The sequence below is a fragment of the Antechinus flavipes genome, chromosome 5 (genome assembly GCF_016432865.1).
Source record: "Antechinus flavipes isolate AdamAnt ecotype Samford, QLD, Australia chromosome 5, AdamAnt_v2, whole genome shotgun sequence".
Lineage (NCBI taxonomy): Eukaryota > Metazoa > Chordata > Mammalia > Dasyuromorphia > Dasyuridae > Antechinus > Antechinus flavipes.
Window position 1 is genome coordinate 38,925,084 of NC_067402.1, and position 21,325 is coordinate 38,946,408.

Sequence of the window (21,325 nt, forward strand, 5' to 3'; positions counted from 1 at the left end):
TAGAAAACTGGAACTGAAGCTATGAGCTTTCCTTAAACCTGATTCTCCAAAGAGAGATTTTTAAACTAGAAGTTTCCTGAGTATAATTACCTAATTTGTGGGAATTGCTGGACAACCAAGGATGTGAGCAGCACATCGAGTAAGTGGATTGGTTATATCTCAAGATACTCTGAAATTTTAGGCTACTGGAGTGTTAGTTGGAAAATAGCATCTACAAGAGGCTCCTCCATCTCTAGAATTCTTTGAATCAAATGAGATGTGTCTAAGGCCCCTATGAAGTTCTCATTGGAAGGTATCCATCCTATAGATATGATATGATTGAAAGAAGGCTTTGATATTTCATCAGGATGTCAAACTCTTCCCAGTGCAGATTGCAGTCCATCTAGGATTTAGTGGATAAATCCTGGGAAACTTAAATAATTTGCTCAAGATGATATATCTAGTCAATATGAACTCCTATTCCACTATACTCCTTCTGATGCTTTACATATGGGACTAAAATAACTTTCCAATTCTTGATTTGATTTAACTTGTATTTTTCAATTCATTCAATTTTAGTCCTAATGGCCTGTATCTGACCATGACTGTGTATCCTTTCATTCTTACTCTTCTCCCCCTACTAAATAGGTTCCCACTTCATTGCAGTTTTCAGGACTTCAGTCCCTTCTAGCCTACCAGCTTCTTTCTGATCCCATTTCCTTCCCACTGTGGATTCCACTCTCAATAACTTTTGTTCTAGCTAACACTCTGGAATTCCTCTCTCCTTTGTTCTATTCACCTGCCACTAGGGATAGGGGTAAGGCCTATTCTCCTTCACTTTTTCTGATTTTTCTCTCAGGATACTTAGTAATATTAGAGGGGAAATCTTGAAACCAATCCCATTACAAATCCAAGCTGTCAAGCCTTAACTTGGACAAATGATGCTTGACAATTAATTATTCTATTGATTTTTAATTTATTTGATTGATTTATTTGATATTTAATTTATTTCCTATTGCAACTTTCATATACCCAATTGGGCCACCGCTTACTCTGCAAAAGACCTTACCTTCTACTTCTCTGAGAAGATGGAGACAAACTCCTCTATTTCTATTAATAGAAGTTTTTGTTAATGGCAGTCTATTATTTTTGACATATCCTTTTTTCCTTTTTTTTTTTTTTTTTTTTTGCTTGGCCTCTATCTTTCATTCTTTGGAGACCATGTATACTCTACAATTTAGAAATGATCAAAAGTGGAATGGGTTGCTTTAGGAAGTGGGAGGTTCACCCTTTTTTAAAAAAAAATAGCTTTTTATTTACAAGTTATATGCATGGGTAATTTTATAGCATTGACAATTGCCAAACCTTTTGTTCTACTTTTTCCCTTCCTTCCCCCCATTCCCTTCCCCCGATGGCAGATTGACCAATACATGTTAAATATGTACAATATAAGTATACATGAGCAGTTATTTTGCTGTACAGAAAGAATCAGACTTTGAAATAATGCACTATTAGTCTGTGAAAGAAATAAAAAATGTAGGTGGGCAAAAATAGAGGGATTGGGAATTCTATGTAATGGTTCATAGTCATCTCCCAGAATTTTTTTTTGCTGGGTATTGCTGGTTCAGTTCATTACTGCTCTATTGGAACTGATTTGGTTCATCTCATTGTTGAAGAGGGCCATGTCCATCAGAATTGATCATCATATAGTATTGTTGTTGAAGTAAATAATGATCTCCTGGTCCTGCTCATTTCACTCAGCATCAGTTCATGTAAGTCTCTCCAGGCCTTTCTGAAATCATACTGCTGGTCATTTCTTACAGAACAATAATATTCCATAATATTCATATACCACAATTTATTCAGCCATTCTCCAATTGATGAGCATCCACTCAGTTTCCAGTTTCTGGCCACTACAAAGAGACCTGCCACAAACATTTGTTTGTTTTTTTGTTTGTTTGTTTGTTTTTTAATTTTTTTTTAAATTTTATTTTATTTAATAATAACTTTGTATTGACAGAATCCATGCCAGGATAATTTTTATACAACATTATCCCTTGCAATCGCTTATGTTTCGTTTTTTCCCCTCCCTCCCTCCACCCCCCCCCCCAAGATGGCAAGCAGTCCTATATATGTTAAATATGTTGCAGTATATCCTAGATACACTACATATTTGCAGAACCGAACAGTTCTCCCGCTGCACAGGGAGAATTGGATTCAGAAGGTAAAAATAACTCGGGAAGAAAATCAAAAATGCAAATAGTTCACATTCATTTCCCAGTATTCCTTCTTTGGGTGTAGCTGTTTCTGTCCATCATTTATCCATTGAAACTCAGTTAAGTCTCTTTGTCATAGAAATCCACTTCCATCAGAATACATCCTCATACAATATCGTTGTCGAAGTGTATAATGATCTCCTGGTTCTGCTCATCTCACTTAGCATCAGTCCATGTAGGTCTCTCCAAGCCTCTCTGTATTCATCCTGCTGGTCATTTCTTACAGAACAATAATATTCCATAATATTCACATACCACAATTTATTCAGCCATTCTCCAATTGATGGACATCCACTCAGTTTCCAGTTTCTGGCCACTACAAAAAGACCTGCCACAAACATTTGTGCACATATAGGTCCTTTTTTCTTCTTTAAGATTTCTTTGGGATATAAGCCCAGTAGAAACACTGCTGGATCAAAGGGTATGCATAGTTTGATAACTTTTTGAGCATAGTTCCAAATTGCTCTCCAGAATGGCTGGATGTATTCACAATTCCACCAACAATGTATTAGAGTCCCTGTTTTTCTAGGGAGGTTCACCCTTACTAGAGATCTCCAAAATAGAATCTGGAAGACCATTTGTTCAAGTATGCTCTTAAATACTTTCTGGTAGACTCTAGGCAAGTCATTTAAATTCTGTTTTCCTTAGTTTCCTCAATCTAAAGAGAGGATGATAACACCATCATCTATTTCACAGATTTGTTGTGAGGATCAAGTAAGATACTATTTGTAAAGTACCTAACAGAGTACTTGGCACATAGTTGGCATTATAGAAAAACTTCCTCCATTTCTCCCTTTCTCTCACTTGTAAGGGAAGTGGCAAAGTGGATTCCTCTTTGGGTATTTATTGGCTGAACAAGGTCAAAACTTCTCAAACTGTGGATTACAACCCCATATGGGTCATATAACTAAATTTGGAGATCACAAAATTAGGATTTGTTATCAGTAAATGTTTGATTTGTACATCCTTTAATATGCCTATTCTCAAGCATAAAGAAGTCATGAGTGGAAAAAGTTTAAGAAGTCCTGGATTAGATAATTCAGGGATCTTTTGCATCACCGAGCTTCTGGGAATTCCTACTTATCCTTCAGTTCCAGATTACCATCTCTTCCATGAAATCTTCTTTCTTTTTCCCTCCTCATTTCTATTCCCACTAGAAGTCATCTTTCTTCTTTTGAAATTCCAGGACATATTGTTTGTGCTTCTTATTGTCCTTTTATACCTTACCTTCTCCTAATGATTTGTGTACATCTTCCCTTTGTTGCTAGATTGTAAGGGCCCTGAGAATGAAAATGAGGTGTGATTCTCTTGTGTGCCTTTCATACATAACTTGAGGCCTGGCATGTAGTTGCATTTGGTTGAATTAGTGAATGTTGAACTTTGTAGCCCACTTTCTTTATTCTATAGAAAAAAAAAAAAAGGTAGGCCCAGAAATTAACAATTGACTTGAGTCAACTTGATTTAGTAGCAGAACCCAATCCAATAATTTCCCTCCTTATCTTGTGTTGTATTTCTTATTATATTTTATTTTCTAATTTAAAAAACAACATATTACAATGAAAATAGCACTAGACTCAGCAAAAATATTTGAGTTTAAAACTAGTTGTTTTTTTTTTTTGACTTTACTAATGCATCTAACTTCTAAGCATGTAACCTGAGAAGTTCAATCTGTAATATATGCTGGAGCATATGTGAGGATCAAATTAGACAATGTCTCCAAAACACATTTTTATGAAAGAGTGGGGAATTCTGGATTTCCCCAAATCATGGGTTATTAATAATCCATTTTCAATTATCCAGAGGAGGAAGTAGGAATCAGAGAGGTAAAGTGACTTGTTTTTATTTATTCTAAAAATCACTTGACTGGTGGATTCAAGGTCCTCTAGGTTAAGACTCTCAATTTACAGAGGAAGAAACTGAGGCCCAAGAAAAGGAACTGACTTGCTCATTTCATACTAAAGATCTTAGCTGGAAAAGAAGTCCCAGGTAATCTAGTCAAACCCACTCATTTTACAAAGAAAAATACTGAAGCCAAGCCAGTTAAAAAGACTTGTCTAAAATCACACAGCTAACTAGGGAGTTAGGCTAGATTTGCACTCAGGTGTTTGTGCCTCTGAAGTTCAGCAATGTAGCCATTCCATCCCACTGTTTCCTATACTTTCATCTCTCTAGATGTCTATTCTAAGACTGAGTGGAAGGCACCAGGGGTCTCTTTTAATTTGAAAAGAAACAGAATTTCCCCCAGATGTAAAGTTTCATCTGGTAAAGTTTCAGGAAATAAAAGAACCCTCTCCCAAAACATAAATATAAACAAACAAAACACATTTGATATGTACAGTGTTACTTTTGTAGCAACAGGCTACACAGCATGTGAGATATTGTGTCTGTTAGCCTTGGGCTTATGTGATTTCCCTTCATGTAAAAGCTTCATCCTGAAGACAGATTTAAGTCCACACTTCTCTTTATAGTTCTGCCCTGTTTTTCTTTGTAATTTTCACCAGCACATTTCAATTTGGGCTGTTTTAAGTAATATTTCTGGTTTTGTTCAGGGTCCTTTATGGAAAAATGCTCTACCCTATTAGGAGTTAGGGAGTGGATACGTTTTAATTAAAGCTTAACACAAACCATTGAATTCTATAATAATTTTAATGAATAATTAATAATTACTTGAAGAATAGCTTTTCATCAAAATTCCTAGATTTTTCCCACTTCTTGTTTTTTCCCCACTTTTAGCACCATTAGCTCTTTCTATAGCAACTTCAACTAACTTCCCAGTTAGGGTTTTTGACCAGAGTGAGCACCATCTTTTTCAAGTTTATATCTGTGTTGGTATCAGAGTGGGCTCTATTCTTGTCTCAGCAAGGGAATAAAAAACCATCACTTGTTAGGATTTTCAAATTAATCAGTATTTGGAAAACACTTGTGAATGAATGAAGAAATGGAATAAATGTGGATTCTGTAAGGTTCAATATTCCTCTAGTACTTCAGTGGATTCCTGCTGAGAATAGTTCATCCCCATTTCCTCATTCTGCATAATTCTTGTCAAGACTGTTCCACAGAATAACCTACCCCACATGCTGGGGTAGGTAATAAATGAAATATTCATTATTTCATGAATATTGATATAGACATTGAGCTTTCCATCATTAACTCTCCTCCCATTTTTGACACATGCCTGCCTTGCCTCTTTTTCCAGGCTTATGGAACATAAATGATACCGTCTCTTTAGCTGTAAAATGAGTAGGTTATACCAGGTGCTCTATAAGGATCTTTCCAGGTGTGAAATCCTATCTTATCCCTGTTCTAAATATGTGCTTGAAATTTTGGCCACTTGGGGACTATTTGGGATAGTCTCTCATGACACTTGTGTCCAGATAGAAAACATCCTTTTAACATTTGTACTTGGAAGTGTCCCTGTAGTTGTTCTAAGGGGTAGATATCTCACGCTGTCCACGTGCTGCGAGCAGAATAGGTAGGATGATTCCTTCATCAGACATTTGTTTTTGTTTTCCAGCATCTGGTTCAGCATGCAAGAAGAAGTAAGGAGTGAGGAAACGCAGAACTAATGGGCCATGAGGATGTAAGCGTGTTCGAAGGCTGCCTTACATACCACTCCAGGGTAAGGCAAAACCAAACCCCAAATCTTTGCCATTGTTTCTCCTACTTTCTTGTTGGTAGGCAACCATTGCCTCAGTGCCTGTCAGCGGTTCCTTGGCACTGGTGTTCCCCAGATAACAGAATACTCTGGCAGTTGTTGAATTTTTGAATAATAGTACATGGAAATACTTGACCAGAAAAAGTCATGGTGTGACCCATCATTAAAAAAATTGCTTTTTATTAATCAACATATCTAGGATATAGATGGACATTAGGAGAAAGCACAGGAACAGAAAACGAGGATTTATGGGAGGACCAGGGGAGATATTTGGGAGTCACTGGGTCATGCTTCTAGACATTTTGGGGGAGTTATAAAGACCCGGCAGAGTTTGCTTAGGACATCCACATCTCTGTAGCTTTATCACCTTTATCCTTACTTCTTCCCCATGTTCCAAGCTTCATCACACTACCACCACCCCCACACCACATAATCTGCCATCTGTCCCACATTAATCACTTTATTTAGGAAGGAAATAACTTGCCAAATGAACAACAGATATTCTAAGATTTGGTGGCAGTAGTGTTAGTCATACAGCAACATTTTTCTTGTTCAACTGTTTCCTCGGCCAGTAGAGCAGGATAATCTTTCTAACTCTTCTTCATTATTCATGATTTGGTTTATTCCACTGGAATCATTGAGGTCTCATGAGAAAGAGAGGTAGGCTCCCCATATATTGGGTGGACCCCTTGAGGCAAACTTTTGGGATGACATGGATTATAGTGTCACTGGTGGGGCAGGTTTGGAGGGATTGCAATCTGAATTGTTTAGGGAATATCCACACTGATGAGCTCGCACATCTATTAGAGTCTATTCACATTCCCTAGTGAAGAGTTGTCCGTACTAAAAGCTGTGGGAGGTTTTATTGAAGATTACTTAGACCTGTGGGAAGATTTCATTACCTTCACATATCCTTTCTTTGAGTGCTGGCAAAAATACAGATGGGGAGTAGTGGAGGAAGAGGCAACATCTGCTTGAGAGCGTCAGCTCCTACGGCTTGGGCTCAAAACTGATTCTTTGAAGAGAAAATTGGAAATTCATAAAAAAACACAGGAGAGTGCCTCTTTTCCTGATTAGCAATGGGGAGTAGAGAGGAGTGAGACATTCATTTAGCCAAGACATTAGCTGATGGGGGGTTGCTGGAGACACTTAGTGCGGCAGCAGCTGGGCCAAATCTTGCTCCCCATCCCATGGCTGAGAAGGAGCGTGATGATGGAGTGTAATGTACAGAACTGCACGCACCATCTCCTAGCTTGGTAATGAAGAAAACTCGCCAAACTAAAAAGACAATTAAGAGCTCGGGGTCTCTGGAGAGTCCCACAAATGTGTTTTATTACAGCTTTGGGAAGAAGTGCACGTGTTCAGTTTAAGCAGTCTAGTAAACTCCCAGCTGTAGAACTCCATGAACAGAGCAGAGTCAAGGCTGATGCTCAGGATTGAGACAAATCCCAGTTTAGAGCCTGGGAGCTTGATAAAGAGAGGACCCAGCCTTTGCTAGTTTTTGCCATGAAATTTGGGCATGATCGCTCAGTTTTTTTTTTTTTCTTTTCCTGGTGACTCTCATTTATCTTGGAATTTTAAAAATAACCATGAATTACAGAGTATCAGACAGGAATACTAAGACTGATATTCTTTATCTATTCAGGTTCATTACAGTGCTGTCTTTGTGGGAGTGATTGGTAGAGAAAAACTTTTCCTAAATCACAGAGCATTGGCTCTGATCCTTGTCAAATGGGGGAAGATGCTGCATGGAGCCCTGGGAAATAGTGCTCAAGACCCCACCGGTGGTCATATGTCATGGGCCTGATCTTTGTCAAATAGGAAAAAAGATTCGGGGGCTCTTGGGACACTGCTTGAGACACTGAATGTGATTTAGTTATCTCCTACTGAGCACTGGGATAGGAGAGATTATAGTCCTGGCCCTGAGGTAATATATGACCATATGAGAATAATCTAATCTTATTAAGTGCTTCAGTTTATCATCTGTAAAATGGGCATAGTTGAAGTTGTAACTAACAATAACAATAGCAATGTATTCGTGTATTGTATGCATAGTAACTAATATAATATTATAACTAGTATACATAGTAGCTAAGTTCAAAGTTTCTAAATTACTAAAAATAAGGTCTGCTAATTCAAATTCTCAAGAACAAGATGGATTAAAGTAATCCTTTAGTCATTTGCAGTAGCATCTGCCAAGAAGATTAGGATGTAGAAAAGGAAAGGAAGCTGCCACTTCTTAGGAGTGTTCTAGAGGTGTAAGACTGCTTGCATTTTAAAACTAAGTCTACATGTGACCCCTAGGTATCCTTATATATGGATCATTGATCCCACTTCTATTTGAGTTTGACACCATTGTTATCAGGTACAAGTCAGACAAGATGGCCTCTGAATTCATTCCAATGGAAATCATTGATTTGATGATTCAGTTTTTGTGACATTTAAACAAAACATGGATTAGTTTTAAAACAACTATGATGGAATATATCTATGTGGTACTATTCACCATTTTTATTTTAGTCCATAATTTAATATCCATTAAGCAAAAGCTTTTTTGCTTTGAAGAAAATCTGTGTTCTGGAGAAAGAGCTAATACTGAAAGGAATTTTTTTTGAGTTAGAGAATCAATACCTAATTTTTCATATTTTAATACAATCTCTGGTAGCCAGGCTTGTAATCAGAGGGAAGGGGATGAGGGATCTCTTTGGTTCTCTAAATAGCCTTTTTCTGGTGTAACCAAATATTTATAGATGGGCATGAAACCTGTTCCTGAATAGAACTGGATGGAGGAGAGCTGCAGTGGTGGTTCATTTTAGATTTTGCCATCATCTTTATTTATCAACCCAGAAATTTTAGAAATGTAGTATAGTTATTTATAATAGAATTTCTCAAGTTTTCTTTGACTGTTATACAAATAATAGCATCTATACATAGAGAGATACCACATTTGGACCAGTTGCAGAGGGTGAATGTTTCTTCTTTTCCTCATCCTCTTCAGTTTTGTGTTATTGATAGATGCTTTAGTTTTAATATCCATTTATTAAGATTATAATATTTTTTTCTATTGACTTACAAACCAAATAGGCCTCTCTAGTGCAATGGAAACTTTCATCTTTTTCCCATATGGCCAGATGGCCACCATAATCCTGAAGAGCCTTTCAGAAGTGTTTCTTAGTATTTGTGTGTGTTTGTGCATGTAGATATATGTAGATATATATCTATAAATGTGATATATATATATATATACATATATGAGATACATATACTTGTAGTTATTTAGAAGTTAGCATAGAACCTTGGTTGAAGAGAAAATCCATCTAGGACAAGGGTTAACCTGAGGTTCATGTACACATTTCAAGGGATTCGTGAACTTGAATGGGAAAAAAAGCTTAATCTTTATTTTTTATTAACCTATAATTAAAATATAGTATATGATTCATATATATGTGTGTATACACACACACACACACACACACACACACACACACACACTTTCTTCCTCTCTCCCTCCCTCTTTCCCTCCTTCTTTCCTTCTCTTCCCTTCCCCCTTCTCTTTCTCTCTCTCTCTCTTAAACTTAAAAAATCAACATTATTCTGGAGTGTATAGGGATTATGGGATTGCCAAAGAAATTCAGGGAGAAAAAAGTATGATATGGAAGGAAGGACCTTGTTTATCTTTTCATAATTCTGTGTTGGAAACTTATTTGAGTCATTTGTCTAAAAGGATTTTTTTCCTTATTCTATAATTTCTTAATTATTACAATAGAATTTTCTTATTCCCATAATATTCATCTGCTCCTGGTTTGGAGTCTGCTGTTTTAATAGAATTTATATGTAGAGTAGCATTTCCTTTATTTGGCACCACTGGAGGATAAGGAGTTCCACTGGGAATATATTTTTTAAATAACTAAAGCTTATCTTTAAACTTCTCAACTTTGAAATAATATTTAAGCACTTGAGATGGAAGTCTTTTCTACAATAAATTGCAGATTCTCTGCTGTGCTTTATGAGTTCTTGTATTTACCTTTATGTTCTTTTCCCATATTTTCTTTCTTGTCACTTCTTGCTACTGTCTGTGTGACTGCCTTTAGAAGCTCCTTCTTCCTTTTAAAATTTGTGGTTTTTAATCTGGAGTTATTTAAGAAACTAGATAATTATACCTTGTGGAATCTTGTCTTTAAAAAATAAAAGTAAATGGTTTATTAGGGAAGACTAAAGTGTTTACTATGAACAAAATGCATGAGCTTCAATGCAAAGACTTAGGGAAATCTACAAAAGGTTCAAATCTGGGCTAAACCTTTCCCTCCAGAATGGCTTAGACATAATCTTAGCTTTGTCTATGATTCCATCTTTAGGAAAACAAAGGCAATTAAAAATGGTAAAGGCAGAGAAGTGATAATAAGCATGAATATAGAAAGAGATAATAATTTAGGTAAATATGTTTTAGTACACTAATTATGTGATGGGGGGGGTTGTTTAATACAAAAATTTAGAGATACCATAGAGGTCTTCTAGTTCAATCTCATTATTTTAGACATAAGAAGACAGATTCCAGTGAGGTTTAGTTTAGAGGTCACACAAGTATTAAGTGACAGATGTGGGTTTGAATTCAAGTCTTCTGATTGTACAATTGGCATTCTCTTTACTTCTCTCCATCCTCTCAATGAGAAAAGAAAAACAAAAACAAAACCCTTGTAACAAATATCCCTAGTGAAGGAAAACAAATCCCCACACTAGCCAAAATCTATATCTTGTTTTGTTCCCTGAGTTTATTAACTCTGTCAGTAGGTGAATTGCTTACTTCATCATCCATTCTCTGAAACGATGCTTTGTGATTTCTTTGGTCAGTTCTTTGTCTTCACAATATTGTTATGGATAAATTATTTTCCTGGTTCTACTCATTTCATCCTGCATCACTTCATATAAGTCTTTGAAGGTTTTCTGAAACTCTTAGCATTTTTTCCTGGATTATCCATTTCATTCTTACACCACAGTTTGTTCAGCTATTCCCCAGTCAAGAAATGCTGTCTTAATGATTTCAGAGAGACTTACATGAACTGATGCTAAATGAAGTGAGTAGAACCAAGAGAATACTGTACATGGCAACAAGATCACACAATGATCAATGCTGATAGATGTGGCTCTTTTCAACAATGAGGTGATTCAGGCCAATTCCAATAGACTTGTGATGGAGAGAGACATCTGCACCCAGAGAGAGCACTATGGGGACTATGTGTACATCACAACATATCTATCTACCAATTAAGAGCCATAGGGTATTGTTTTTTTTTTCAATGAGCCATGGGTCCAATCCCACCCTGTCCCTGCTGACACAGATCTGAATGTGTGATCCTGGGCAAATCAATTCCTGCACTGGGAGGAGTTTTCTTACTGGGAGTACTCTATACTGTTGAAATCATAACTCTGAGACATCTTCTGCCTTTGTAAACAGTGCTCATGGAAGCATTTTCTGGATGAGCTAAAGAAACCATTTTTCAGATAACTTCTGGTATTTATCTCCAACCCATGACCTAGAATTTCTTTCTCTTAGTTTTTTTGTTTTCTCCAACTCCTTGTTTGGTCTATTAATACTGGCAACGTGCATTCCTCACAGTGAAGCCCCAGATGGTCAGGAGCTGCATTTCCTCCTGGGTCCTGCTTCCTGCATGAACTTGGCAGTTTAAGGAAAAGGGGCTTGTTAAACTGTTTAACTTTCTGTGGCATCTGCCTAGCACAGAAAGCAGCATGAGCACCTGACTGAGTACATTGTCTCCAAAATATCTGCTCTTTAATAAGAAGCAAGCAAGCTGTCTCTTCTCATTTGGTCTCTTCAGGTTCTGATTCTTAGTGACCACATTTGTTTTTAAAGGATGTCTTTCATGAAATTGCCAGGACCCTGGCAAATGATCTAGAAAAAGCTCAAGAGCATTTCTAAGAGTAAGGAAGAGCAGTTCTAATCATTCCCAATTTGATTTTCTAGAAAGAAGATAATAATTTCTACCCCAGGGTCTGAGGAGTCAGCCTCTAAAGCAGAGGTATTACTTGCAGGGGTCACCAGAAAGACCTTTAAGTCCCTGGAAGAATTTTTACTTAAGTTTGGGTTGTTACTCTTAAAAATATTAACTACTTTAGTTACCAAGGATGATCTCAATTGATGCAAATGGTGCTAGAGGGAAGTTTGAAAGTGGGGGAGATGAGGGACAAGTAGTAGCAAGTGAAACTAACCTATATTCTGAAGTGGAAATTAAAAAATCCCCCTGCAAATGAAGCCATCAAGCTAAGCCTATTTTGAGGAATTTTATCAAAGTAAGATTGTAGTGGAATGAGAACTGAGAACAGACAGACAGACAAAAAAGAAAAGCAACAGAGCCACAGAAAAACAGAGACAGAAGGAGAGACATAGTTACAGAAGAGACAGAGAGGGTTTTGTTTTTTTTTTCAATGAGCCATGGGTCCAATCCCACCCTGTCCCTGCTGACACAGATCTGAATGTGTGATCCTGGGCAAATCAATTCCTGCACTGGGAGGAGTTTTCTTACTGGGAGTACTCTATACTGTTGAAATCATAACTCTGAGACATCTTCTGCCTTTGTAAACAGTGCTCATGGAAGCATTTTCTGGATGAGCTAAAGAAACCATTTTTCAGATAACTTCTGGTATTTATCTCCAACCCATGACCTAGAATTTCTTTCTCTTAGTTTTTTTGTTTTCTCCAACTCCTTGTTTGGTCTATTAATACTGGCAACGTGCATTCCTCACAGTGAAGCCCCAGATGGTCAGGAGCTGCATTTCCTCCTGGGTCCTGCTTCCTGCATGAACTTGGCAGTTTAAGGAAAAGGGGCTTGTTAAACTGTTTAACTTTCTGTGGCATCTGCCTAGCACAGAAAGCAGCATGAGCACCTGACTGAGTACATTGTCTCCAAAATATCTGCTCTTTAATAAGAAGCAAGCAAGCTGTCTCTTCTCATTTGGTCTCTTCAGGTTCTGATTCTTAGTGACCACATTTGTTTTTAAAGGATGTCTTTCATGAAATTGCCAGGACCCTGGCAAATGATCTAGAAAAAGCTCAAGAGCATTTCTAAGAGTAAGGAAGAGCAGTTCTAATCATTCCCAATTTGATTTTCTAGAAAGAAGATAATAATTTCTACCCCAGGGTCTGAGGAGTCAGCCTCTAAAGCAGAGGTATTACTTGCAGGGGTCACCAGAAAGACCTTTAAGTCCCTGGAAGAATTTTTACTTAAGTTTGGGTTGTTACTCTTAAAAATATTAACTACTTTAGTTACCAAGGATGATCTCAATTGATGCAAATGGTGCTAGAGGGAAGTTTGAAAGTGGGGGAGATGAGGGACAAGTAGTAGCAAGTGAAACTAACCTATATTCTGAAGTGGAAATTAAAAAATCCCCCTGCAAATGAAGCCATCAAGCTAAGCCTATTTTGAGGAATTTTATCAAAGTAAGATTGTAGTGGAATGAGAACTGAGAACAGACAGACAGACAAAAAAGAAAAGCAACAGAGCCACAGAAAAACAGAGACAGAAGGAGAGACATAGTTACAGAAGAGACAGAGAGGGTTTTGTTTATTTTTTGTTTGTTTTTTTGGTTTGAAGTCATCATTTGGCATAGATTTGAGGAGGGGAGAAATGTTAAAGTTGGATCAAGCCCAAATCCTTTGTTTTCTGGGTGAGGTAACTTGCATATAAAGGGACTGGCTTAAAGTCATACAGCTACTAAGAGACACAGCTCTTTCCTGAACTGGACTTCATTCTATCATAGCATCTCAGCCCATTTCTTTTGACAACCTTAATTTCACCCCAGGTCCTTATTTTTGAGTTTGAGCTTCCCTTTATCATTCCCATTCTGCCCTCCTTTGCTTTCATTTTTTCCCTCTTTTTTACAAGCCCAGAACATAGATTAGTATATAGAAGGAAAAGGTGTAAAGGGAATGGAGCCTAGGAAGGAGAAATTTGACTCATTGTAAAGGCGGCATAGTCAAGAGTTGGGAAAGGGGATGGAGGAAGAATGCATTTCTATTTCTTGCTTTGGAATCTGCATTTATATTCATTCTAGTCTAGGACTAGTTTAGATCCTGGAAGAACTTCAATATGGCTACTAGGAATTCGCACAAGGCTTGGAGATCACAGGAGTGAGAGATCAAGTGACCACCAGCTGGCAGATCTGTGAACACTAAAGCCAATGTTCATCTCATTTAAATTTGCTGGAGTTATTGATCTGAAGAGAAGCTGCATAGCATAGATGGCTGGTTGGCCTCCACTTTAAGAAGATCTGAGTTCAAGGTCTCACCTCTGACATTTACTAGCACTGAGCACAGAACTCTCTGAGGCTAAGTTACGGTTAAGGTGCTAACCTGCATTCGATGAGGGAGTTGCTTTCTTGGGAATTCATTATTCCAGTGAACTCAAGGGATTGTTCCTTATTTCTATCCCACTCTGACATAGAGTTGTGCACAGAGATAATGCCCCAGACTGATAGAGAGTGAGCTGAAGAAAAAGTAATATCTCCTCCTGCCACTGTCTCTTCCTTCACTCCTCATGTGCATCATTATGAGGTATCCCTGCTTCTCACCAAGGCTAATCTCCCAATCTGTTCACATGATCCAATCTCTTTCTGTCTCCTCCAGCAAATCCCCCCCTCTCACTGCTTCACTGTCACTTATTTTCAGTCTTTCCCTGTCTACTTGTTTCTTTCCACCTACTTACAAACTTGCCCATGGCTCCTCCATCCTGAAAAATCCGACATTCGATCCTTCCATTCTTACATACTTTCATTATATCTCTCCTCTGCCCCTTGTGGCTAAATTTCTTGAAAAGGCCATTTATTATAAGGGCTTCTACTTTCTCTCCTTTTACTCTTAACCCCTAGATCTGGCTTCTGACCTTATCATTCCACCCACCCCAAAGTTATTGATGTTCTTTTAGTTACCAAAGTCATTGTTCTTTTCTCAGTTTTCCTTCTTCTTGACCTCTTTGCAGCCTTTGACATGTTTATCATTCTTTCCTCCTTAATATACTCCTCTCTTTAGGTGTTCAGGACCCTACTCTCTCCTGGTTTTCCTCCTATTTGCTTCCTCTCTGTATCATTTATTGCATATCCATCCTTTGGATCATTCCCTCTAACTGCAGATGTTCCAGATGGCTAGAATCTTCTGCTCTTTCTATACCCATTTACTTAGTACTCTTATCAGCTCCCATGAATTTAATTGTCATCTCTATACTGATGATTCTCAGAACTATATATTATGCCTCAACAACCTCTCTGCTGACTTCTAATGTTGCATCTCCACTGCCTTTCAGATGCCTGGCACTGAATGTTCCTCAGGCATCTGAAACTCGACATGTCCAAATCAGTACTCGTCCTTCCCCGCCAACCCCTTACATTCCCTGTTACTGTAAAGAACAATACCATTTTCCCAGTTCTTCATCTTTGCAACCAGAGTGTCATCCTCAATTCACTGTCTCCTACTCCCACTATCAATCTGTTGCCAAGGCATATCAATGTCACCTTTGTAACAACTTTTAATATGCCCTGTTCTCTCCTGTGACACTATCACTCTATGGAGCAGATCCTTATCACCTAACAACTTGTTGCAATTTCTGCTGGGATGTCTGTGTGCCTCAAGTCTCTTGCTCTCTCCCATCCATACTCCATTCACCCATCAACACAACTAAAGTGCAAGTCATGCCCACTCTAAAAAAATAAAACAAAACCAAAAAACCTCCAGTGACTCTCTATTGCCTTGAGGATCAAATATACCACCATATGCTAGGTATTCAAAGCTTTTGCTAACCTGGCCACCTCCTCCCTTTCCAGTCTTCTTAGATCAGTGATACCAGTCAGCCTCCTTATTGTATTGTGAACTAAGACCCTTGATCTCTTGGCTCTAGGCATCTTCTTTGATTGTCCCCCATGCCTGGAATGGTCTCCTTCATCTCTGCTGAATGGCTGCACTGCTTCTTTTATGTCCCATTAAAAACCTTATCTTTTACTGCACACTTTCTCAACTCCTCTGAATTTCAGTGTCTTTCCTCTGTTAATTATTTCCTATTTATCCTTTGTATTTAGCTGTTTGTTTTTCCTTCATTAATCAGCAAGCTCCTAGAGGGCAGGGAATGCTTTTTTGCCTCTTTGTCCTTATTGTTTAGCACAGTGATTGGCATTGAGTAGGTGCTTACTAAATATCTACTGTTTTTTTGAAAGAGTAAATCCTATTCAACCAACCTCTGAATTTCAAAGGGGAAGACAGTAACAGAGATGAAAAAGAAAAGAAAGATGAGAATCAGAGAGATAGAGAGGCAGAGAGAGATGAGGAAGACAAGATGAGAAAAAGATGAAAGAGAAAGATGAGAGTGAAAAATAGAGAAAGGAAAGAGAGAAAGGAGGAGAGAGAATGGAGAGGAAGAAAGAGAGAAAAGACAGAAGAAGGAGGAGAGAAAATGAAAGACAAAAAGAGAGGCAGAGAGATAGGCAGAGACAGAGGGGGAGAGGGAGAGAGAGAGAGAGAGAGAGAGAGAGAGAGAGAGAGAGAGAGAGAGAGAGAGAAGAGTTGAGAGACAGAGATTAGAAAGATGAAAGACAGAGATGAAAAAGATGAGAAAGGTGAGAGAGTGAAAGAGACAAAGGGAGAGAGAAGGGAAAAGGGGAGAGAAGGAAAAGAGAGAGAAGAAGGAGGAGAGGCAGAGAGAGTGACACAGAAAGAACAAGAGAGTGATAGAGAGATACACAAACAACAGAGGGAAATTAAAGGGGGCAGGAGGAAGGGAGAGAGAGAAGAGAGGAGAGGGAGGGAGGGAGGGAGGGAGGAAGAGATAAATGTGGAAGAAGGAAGAGAGAGAGAGGAAGAGGAGAGATAGTGAAAGACAGAGACAGAAGGAGAAAGAAAGATAAGAGAGAGAGAAAGAGACAGACAGAAAAAGAGAAAAGAGAAAGACAAGATGAGACAGAGGGAAGGAGAGAGAGAGAGAGAATTTCACATATTCAATAGTAAACATATGAAAAAACATGAACACATTCTTCTAATTGAGAAAACTGCTCTCATCAAGAGTTAGCAAGTATCCTTTTGGGCTAGAAGCCAGGATATGAGGGCTGTATTTCTCACACATATTCTCAACTTTTCCATCTGTCAAAACACGATTATCTGGGCCACCTGTGTATCCCACAGGAATAATGGTAAGGTGGATGAGGAAATGTTGAAAGACATTTGGAGATCCATTGATGAGTCTTGTTAACAGCCACATTTTTATTCTGATTCAGAGAAGAAAAGAAGGTAAATTGGCTTATTAATCCAAAATAAATTGCATCAAAGTGTTGATTTCCTTGGGATTAGAACCTTATTCAGAGATACTTTCCCACTTTGGAGAAAGACTTTCATTTGAACAGATTATTTCTAATGTTTCCAAGGATCCAGCTATATATTCTGCTATAAATATAGGCATCTTTGTCTTTATCCACGGTGTAATTTTGTCTTTGAAAACTAATGATCCAAACTCCTGAATAAAATCACTTGCAGCACAGATGGTTTGGAGTTCGATGGAATCAATTTGAGGATCAGACCTTGAATTTCTTAGCCGTGATTTGGATCTCATTCATGTCAAATAAAGGGAATCAGTCTTTACTTTGTGCTGAAAGGACTGAGCCAGAGAGTGGCCACTGGAACTAACAGTTTAGGGAGAGGCTTTTTGCTGGTCATGGAGGACTAGTGTTGACTTTCTGACCCTGATCTAGACTTCAGAGGTGAGAATGGTACAGATGACTCATCCCTTGCTGATATGCTTCCTTGCCTTCTTTCTCCTTGAGAATGAATACCTCTTTTGCTGTAGAATAAAAAAATGGAAATAGCCAGGAGACAAGAGATAAGGGATTGTTGCTACAATTAAATGGATAAAATGTAACTGAGCTTCTTGGAGAAAAATAAAATGTGCATCTTGAACAAAAAAATTTGGAATTATTGTGGATTCCTACCATCCACAAATTTTGTATAAAAAATAAAAAAATAACCCTCCCCCCAAAAGTCCCTAAAACCGAACAAGAAAACTTGCCAAAAATTTTCTTTGGAAGAAACATTGTTCCTGAGGCATAGATTAAAAGTAAAGATGCACAAGACTGTTTACTGAAAAGAGTTCTTTAATTTTTAAGTCATAAAACAGTCATAATCCCTATAGTTAGGAACTGATGTGAATCCTTGATGTAGCCCCTAGCCTCGGGCCCTAACAAAAAATATCTCCTTTTTCCACTCAGGAGGACATTTCTTACTTTATTCCTGATCCTTTGCTTATTGAGATTAGCAAAAAGCTCATTGGACATAAAACACTAATTACTTTGATTGGGGGATCATTTAATGACTATTAATTAAAAAATGATTGTATGCATTGTTAAGACCAGAAGTCCTAAAAAATAGTCCAAGACTTGAACCTAATGTCCCTCCCCCTATTGTAAGGACTCACTTTATTCTTTCATCTAAGATTATCTTACCTTCCTAAAAGAGACTTTTTTTTCACTTTTTTGAAATTTTAAAATCTTCTTGGAGAATCTAGTTTACTTCTATAGCCCTTCAAGTTTTTCCTTATTACATTTCAGATAATTGATTTCCTTATTAAATAACTTAATACTCATGGATACTTTCTTTTAATTTTTTTTTTAAAATTATAGTTTTCTAGTTTTAAAATACACACAAAGATAGTTTTCTAAATTTTTCTCCCTCCTTTCCCCTATGCCCTCCCCCAGATAACAAGTAATCCAATATAAGTTAAACATGTGCAATTCCTCTAACCATATTTTCACATTTATCATGTTGCATAATAAAAATCAGATCTAACCTATTCAACATATAAAGGACTGCTTGCCATCTGGGGAAGGGGGTGGAGGGAGGGAGGGGAAAAATCAGAACAGAAGTGAATGCAAGGGATAATGCTGTAAAAAATTACCCTGGCATGGGTTCTATCAATAAAAAGTTATTTAAAAAATAAAATAAAATAAAAATCAGATCAAAAAGGAAAGAAAACAACAAGCAAACAACAAAAACACTGAAAATACTAAATTGTGATCCACATTCAGTTCCTATAGTCTCTTTCTGGATGCAGATGGCTCTCTCCATCACAAGACCATTGGAACTGGCCTGAATCACCTCATTGTTGAAAAGAACCAAGTCCATCATGGATACTTTCTTTAAAAAGAAAAGAAAAGAAAAAAACCTGACAGGTGCAGAGAATGGTGAGGCCCATGTGATTGAAGTAAATTATATTTTAACAAAAATACCAAAAATAAAAGTCATTTAGCACAAGCTCATTAGATAGGCTCCCTAACAGTCTATTTCTTTAAAAGTTGAGGCTTCCCCCATTCCTTACATCTAAGCCTAAGAAATAAGGGAGAATATGTGTTCTTAATTTAATATTTAACAAGAATATTTTTAAAAATTGTTTTTGTAATATTTAGCACTGTTCTCCTAGGAAGCCATGTTCTTCCTCCAAGTATCCTTCAAAAACCACAATGTCCTTTCTGTTCTTTAGTCTGTAAATTTGGCTCATTATCAAATCCTTCAGACCAGGTGTATTGTCTCGACATTTTAAGTAATCTCTTTCTCTCCTTTCCCTCAGATGTCCCATGCTCTAAAAGAATATTTTTGATTTTTTTTTTTGCTTTTCCTACTCGAGCTAAGAATAACTTTGCTATTTTTATTCCTCCTTTAGTTTGATCTTTTTGCTTTGCTCATGGCAGAAATCTCTTATATTTGTGGTCCACATTGAATTACTTTTCCTTCTGCAATAGGGTTCTTCACCCTGGCCTCTTTTGACTGTATAGTAAAGCCTGTGGACACCTTTTCAGAAATTTAAAAAAATTTTTAAAAATGTGTAACTTTGAATATAAAGGATTATAAAAGAATATACTTATATTGAAATGCACTCATCAATTTCTACATTTATCTGTTTGTTGATCTATTTGTCTCTCTCTATCTCTGTCTCTCTTCCCTTCCTTCCTCATCTTTCTCTGTGTGTCTCTGTCTCTGTCAGCTGTTTGTCTCTGTGTCTATCTCCTGACTGTTTGTCTATCTCCCTATCTACCCATCTATCTATCCACTCTCGGTCTATCTATCCATCACTCTTTTCATCCATCTTTTCCTCTGTCCATCCATCCATCTGTCTATGTAAATAAAAGTTTCTGGAGTCCAAGTTAAGCATTTCTGCTCTGTAGACTTTTTCAGAGACTGATTGTTCTCTTCCTTTGCCTCATAAAAAAGAATTCTTTTTTTTTTATTTTGAGACCTCCAGCACTCCACTCTTTTCTTACACTGAATAAATGATTGTTAGTGAACTGATTAGACTTCACTTGAGATGAACGGACATTGATAATCTAAAGAGTGTCCAGAGAAGAATGATTAGAAATACCCCTTTATGATGCTTGGTTAAAGGAACTAGAAATGTTTACCTTGAAGAAGAAAAAACTTAGGGTCCTGTGAGAAATATGATCACTATCTTTAAGTAACTAAAGCATTGTTAGCCGGAAGAAAATTTAGGTTTGTGCCTCTTCTTATCTTTCTAGACTTCTATCCCCTCCCTTCCCCCATAGTTTGCATTGGCATCCTTGGTGTTTATCATATACAATATCAATTTGTGACTCCAGGCATTTTCCTTGATTGTGTTCTATATCTGTAATTCTCTCCTTCCTTTTCTAGCTCCTGGCTTCCTTGAGGTCTTAGCTGAAGCCCTACCTCTTGTGAAAACCTTTCCTGGTTCTCTTTAATCTTGGTGCTTTCCCTTGCAAACTACCCTCCAATTTATCCTGTGTGTATGTGTGTGTGTATGTATGTATATATATATATATATATATAAAATGTTAATTTTGCAGAATTGTTTGCATATTGTCTTCCCTTTTAGGCTATCAGCTCTTTTAGAGCAGGAACCATTTTTTGGCCTTTCTTTCTATCCCCAGCACTTAATATAGTGCCTAGAAAATAGATGTTTAATAAATGCTTTTTGACTTGATTTGTGCTTGGTTCCAGAAGATGGTTATCCAGGAATAATGGATGAAAGTTTTTTTTTCTTTTTTTAAAATAATAATTATGACTTTTTATTGACAGAACCCATGCCTGGGTAATTTTTTTACAACATTATCCCTTGCACTCACTTCTGTTCCGACTTTTCCCCTCCTTCCCTCCATCCCCTCCCCCAGATGGCAAGCAGTCCTATACATGTTAAATATGTCACAGTATATCCTAGATACAATATATGTATGCAGAACTGAACAGTTCTCTTGTTGCACAGGAAGAATTGGATTCATAACGTATAAATAACCTGGGAAGAAAAACAAAAATGCAAACAGTTTGCATTCATTTCCCAGTGTTCTTTCTTTGGGTGTAGCTGCTTCTTTCTGTCCATCATTGATCAATTGGAACTGAATTAGATCT

The 21,325-nt window shown here is 37.4% G+C and overlaps 1 protein-coding gene across 1 annotated transcript in view; it reads left to right on the plus strand.

Moving 5' to 3' along the window:
• The window catches only part of TMEM108 (transmembrane protein 108), a 367,120-nt gene that overhangs the window by 8,223 nt on the left and 337,572 nt on the right, over positions 1–21,325 (plus strand). Inside the window, exon 2 of the mRNA XM_051962345.1 lies at positions 5,770–5,874. The gene's annotated coding sequence lies outside the window, so the exon portion shown is untranslated. The remainder of the gene's footprint in view (positions 1–5,769; positions 5,875–21,325) is intronic.